The sequence below is a fragment of the Homarus americanus genome, unplaced genomic scaffold (assembly GCF_018991925.1).
Source record: "Homarus americanus isolate GMGI-L3 unplaced genomic scaffold, GMGI_Hamer_2.0 scaffold11885, whole genome shotgun sequence".
Lineage (NCBI taxonomy): Eukaryota > Metazoa > Arthropoda > Malacostraca > Decapoda > Nephropidae > Homarus > Homarus americanus.
In genome coordinates this window covers 40,528-46,527 of record NW_024728323.1, presented here as the reverse complement: position 1 = coordinate 46,527, position 6,000 = coordinate 40,528, and positions in this window count along the sequence as shown.

Sequence of the window (6,000 nt, the reverse complement as noted above, 5' to 3'; positions counted from 1 at the left end):
ATTCCTTCCTGTACTCACCCCTGAAGATGTGAATTACACAAAGCGCTTGGAACTTCGTGTTTCTTCTTCCTTGTGGTTATCAGCATATACCTAGATCGCGCACCTACAGTGATTTACTTGCATATATATATATATATATATATATATATATATATATATATATATATATATATATTTCATGTAAATCACAATGAAAACGTGGATAAGATAAATCTTGATAAAATCACACGGGAAAATAGAAACAACAGGTACTCCGTTTTACCATTTTCCATGATTATATATATATATATATATATATATATATATATATATATATATATATATATATATATATATATATATATATATATATATATATATATATATATATATATATATATATATATATATATATATATAAAAATCACAGGAAAATGGAAACAGGTACTCCGTTGTTCCATTTTCAGATTAACAAAAAAAATATATAATATATATATATAATTTTTTTTCTTTTCTTAACTCATCGTGTTGGTCTTTCCGCCACCGTGACGCTAATTAGTCTCTCCTTTAGTGTGGTGGTGATACGAGCGATCATACTGTAGTAATTCTTATTATTTAATGTCTGATACTGGGACTGGTATGTGCAGTAATAATAATAATAATAATAATAATAATTAACGGTTTATCGGAAAAGATCTGCAGCGAAACTCAATATATACATTGGATAAAAATTGTATTACATACAGAGACATGGGTTGGGTGGGTCGTTTAACAAAGCTTTCATGACTGAAAGGAGGAGAACATGAATTGAACTTACAAATTATTCTTTTACTGTACAGTTGACGGCCGGCGCCGGACTGGTCACTGAGATACCTGGTGGCATGGTGTTCACATGGTGTATAACTCGTCCTCGAGGTGTTGATATGAAGGACTTCACGTGATCATAGAGACACCGGGTGGTATGTGAACTCTCCTCTATATTACGTATTAACCCGACAGGAAAAAGACCCAGAAATAAGACAAGACATGGGAGTGAAGAATGTGAGGGCGACAGTGATTGATTGAAAGTTTTTCTTCCACCTATTAACCTGGCTACGTTGCTCGAAAAATGTCTCTCGTATGTGTGTGTTTGGGCATGTAAGTGATAACTACTTTTCGAAAGTAGATTATGGACTTTGGAAATATTACCTTATTTTCGAAGTAGATTATCATAGAAAATGGGAAATTTGTATCATAGAAAATGGGGAAATATCTACTTTCAGGAAAGTTGGTTATCTACTTTTCGGGAGGTAGATTATCGACTTTTGGGAAATATTACCTAATTTGCGAAGTGAATTATCATAGAAACGGAAATTTGTATCTGAAAATAGAAATATCTACTTTCTGGGAAAGTTGGTTATCTACTTATCATAGAAAACAGAAATTTGTATAATAGAAAATGGGAAATATCTACTTTCCGGAGTTGGTTATCTACTTTCCGAAAGTAGATTATCTACCTAGGAAAGTAGATTATCGACTTTATAGGGAGAGTAGATTATCGATTTTTGGAAATATTCTAATTTTCCGAAGTAGATTATCATAGAAAACCGGAAATTTATCATGAAAATGGAAATATCTACTTTCTGGGAAAGTTGGTTATCTACTTATCATAGAAACAGGAAATTTGTATCATAGAAAATGGAAATATCTACTTTCCGGGAAAGTTGGTTATCTACTTTCCCGAAAAGTAGTTATCTACTTTCAGGAAAGTAGATTATCGACTTTTCGGAGGTAGATTATCGACTTGGGAAAATATTACCTAATTTTCTAAAATAGATTATCATGAAAACGGAAATTTGTATCACAGAAAATAGAAATATCTACTTTCCGAAAGTTGGTTATCTACTTTCGAAAAGTAGATTATCTACTCAGGAAGTAATTATCGACTTTTCGAGGAGGTAGATTATCGATTTTTTGAAATATTTCCTAATTTTCGAAGTAATTATCATAGAAACGGAAATTTGTATCACAGAAATGAAATATCTACTTTCTGGAAAGTTGGTTATCTACTTATCATAAAACGGAAATTTGTATCATAGAAAATGAAATATCTACTTTCCGGGAAAGTTGGTTATCTACTTTCCCGAAAATGAATTATCTACTCAGGAAAGTAGTTATCGACTTTCGGGGAGGTAGATTATCGACTTTGGAAAATATTATTATTTTCCGAAGTAGATTATCATAAATAAAATTGTATCATAGAAAATGAAATATCTACTTTCCGGAAAAGTTGGTTATCTACTTTTCAGGGAGGTAGATTATCGACTTTTGGAAATATTACCTAATTTTGCAGTAGATTATCATAGAAAACGGAAATTTGTATCACAGAAAATGGGAAATATCTTACTTTCTGGAAGTTGGTTATCTACTTATCATAGAAACGGAAATTTGTATAATAGAAATGGAAATATCTACTTTCCGGGAAAGTTGGTTATCTACTTTCGAAAAGTAGATTATCTTCAGGAAAGTAAATTAATCGACTTTATGGGAGGTAGATTATCGATTTTTGGAAATATTTCCATAATTTGCAAGTAGATTATCATATAAAACAGAATTTGTATCACAGAAAATGAAATATCTACTTTCTGGGAAAGTTGGTTATCTACTTATCATAGAAACGGAAATTTGTATCACGAAAATGGAAATATCTACTTTCTGGGAAAGTTGGTTATCTACTTATCATAGAAAACAAATTGTATAATAGAAAATGGAAATATCTACTTTCGGGAAAGTTGGTTATCTACTTTCCAGTAGATTATCTACTTTTCAGGAAGTAGATTATCTCGACTTTATGAGGTGAATTATCGATTTTTGGAAATATTTCCTAATTTTCCGATAGATTATCAGCAAAACAGAAATTTGTATCAGAAAATGAAATATCTACTTTCTGGAAAGTTGAGTTATCTACTTATCATAGAAAACAGGAAATTTGTATCATAGAAATGGGAAATATCTACTTTCAGGAAGTTGGTTATCTACTTTCAAGTAGATATCTACTTTCAGGAAAGTAGATTATCGACTTTTTGGGAGGTAGATTATCGACTTTTGGGGAAAATATTACCTAATTTTCTAGTGAATTATCATAGAAAACGGAAATTTGTATCACAGAAAATGGGAAATATCTACTTTCCAGGAAAGTTGGTTATCTACTTTCCCGAAAGTAGATTATCTACTTCAGAAGTAGATTATCGACTTTTCGAGAGTGATTATCGATTTTTGAAATATTTCCTAATTTTCCGAAGTAGATTATCATAGAAACGAAATTGTATCACAGAAAATGAAATCTCTTTCTGGAAGTTGGTTATCTACTTATCATGAAAACAGGAAATTTGTATCATAGAAATGAAATATCTACTTTCCGGAAGTTGGTTATCTACTTTCGAAAGTAGATTATCTACTTTTCAGGAAGTAGATTATCGACTTTCGGGAGGTAGATTATCGACTTTTGGAAAATATTACCTAATTTTTCTAAAGTAGATTATCATGAAACGGAAATTTGTATCACAGAAATGGGAAATATCTACTTTCCGGAAGTTGGTTATCTACTTTTCGAAAGTAGTTTATCTACTTTCAGGAAGTAGATTATCGACTTTTCGGGGAGGAGTTATCGATTTTGAAATATTTCCTATTCCGAAGTAGATTATCAAAACGGGAAATTTTATCACGAAAATGGGAAATACTCTCTTTCTGGGAAGTTGGTTATCTATATCATAGAAACCAGAAATTTGTATCATAGAAAATGGGAAATATCTACTTTCCGGGAAAGTTGGTTATCTACTTTTCAAAAGTGGATTATCTATCGGAAATAGATTATCGACTTTTCGGGGGTAGATTATCGATTTTGAAATATTTCCTAATTTTCCAAGTAGATTATCATAGAAACGGAAATTTGTATCACAGAAAATGGAAAATACTACTTTTCTGGGAAAGTTGGTTATCTACTTATCATAGAAAGGAAATTTGTATCATAGAAAATGGGAAATATCTACTTTCGGGAAAGTTGGTTATCTACTTTCAAAAGTAGATTATCTACTTTTCAGGATGTAGATTATCGACTTTTCGGGAGGTAGATTATCGACTTTGGGAAAATATTACCTATTTTCTAAAGTAGATTATCATAGAAAACGGGAAATTGTATCACAGAAAATGGGAAATATCCACTTTCCGGGAAAGTTATTTATCTACTTATCATAGAAAACGGAAATTTGTATCATAGAAAATGGGAAATATCTACTTTCCGGGAAAGTTGGTTATCTACTTTCGAAAAGTAGATTATCTACTTTCAGGAAAGTAGATTATCGACTTCGGGGAGGTAGATTATCGATGGGAAAATATTACCTAATTTTCTAAAGAGATTATCATAGAAAACGGAAATTTGTATCACAGAAAATGGGAAATATCTACTTTCCGAAAGTTGGTTATCTATTCTCGAAAAGTAGATTATCTACTTTTCAGGAAAGTAGATTATCGACTTTTCGGGGAGGTAGATTATCGATTTTTGGAAATATTTCCCAATTTTCAAGTAGATTATCATAGAAAACGGAAATTTGTATCACAGAAAATGGGAAATATCTACTTTCTGGGAAAGTTATTTACTTATCATAGAAACGGGAAATTTGTATCATAGAAAATGAGAAATATCTACTTTCCGGGAAAGTTGGTTATCTACTTTTCCGAAAAGTAGATTATCTACTTTTCAGGAAAGTAGATTATCGACTTTTCGGGGAGGTAGATTATCGATTTTTTGGAAATATTTCTAATTTTCCGAAGTAGATTATCATAGAAAACGGAAATTTGTATCACAGAAAATGAAATATCTACTTTCTGGGAAAGTTGGTTATCTACTTATCATAAAAAAGGGAAATTTGTATCATAGAAAATGGGAAATATCTACTTTCCGGGAAAGTTGGTTATCTTTTCCTGAAAAGTAGATTATCTACTTTCAGAAAGTAGATTATCGACTTTTCGGGAGGTAGATTATCGACTTTTGGGAAATATTACCTAATTTTCTAAAGTAGATTATCAGAAAACGGAAATTTGTATCACAGAAAATGGGAAATATCTACTTTCCGGGAAAGTTGGTTATCTACTTATCATAGAAAACGGAATTGTATCATAGAAAATGGGAAATATCTACTTTCCGGGAAAGTTGGTTATCTACTTTCGGAGGTAGATTATCGACTTTTGGGAAATATTACCTAATTTGAAGTAGATTATCAGAAAACGGAAATTTGTATCACAGAAATGGGAAATATCTACTTTCTGGGAATCTTGGTTACTTATCTACCCTCCCACCCACTCACCGACGAATGAACTAGTACGATTGTGGGTTTTATTAATAATTTGTGTTTTTGTAAGGAGTACTAAGGCTATTGCATATAGTCTTTAGATGCTGTTGATGGGAAGTGTTGAGGTACATGAATAAAACATATCATAACTCCTGGTTGTTAAGGCCAATCAACATTTATTCAATAAATTATTACAACTTTGAAATTAATATATCCTTTAATATGCCTAATTTTTCATACGATACAATTTTATTTTATTTTGGTCACAGATACATTGAAACATTATAAATAAGCAAAGTCAATAGGATGTCAGGTGATACACAGTTTAAAAAAGTTCTCCATTTGTTGGTTTCCTTGTTGAAGGGTTGGTTAGTGGTGGGGTGGGTATGTTGGGAGTTAGTGGGTGGGTAGGTTTCTTTGGTATGGCACGTTATTACAAATCTTAAACAGCTTTGATTTATACGATAAAGACACAACTTAAAGGCTTTACACATCTACAGTACAGTATTATTGTCTCCATATGCGTATTAAGTTACATAAATCCTATGTACAGAAATGTATCGAGTCTGAGGACACATAAATAGCAATACGTTTATTAAAATGAAAACGTGAGTGAGGTTGTCATGGTACAGTATGGTCGACATTAATGGTTCTAAAGGTCCTATTGATTACACCATACGGAGATGGTAATGAG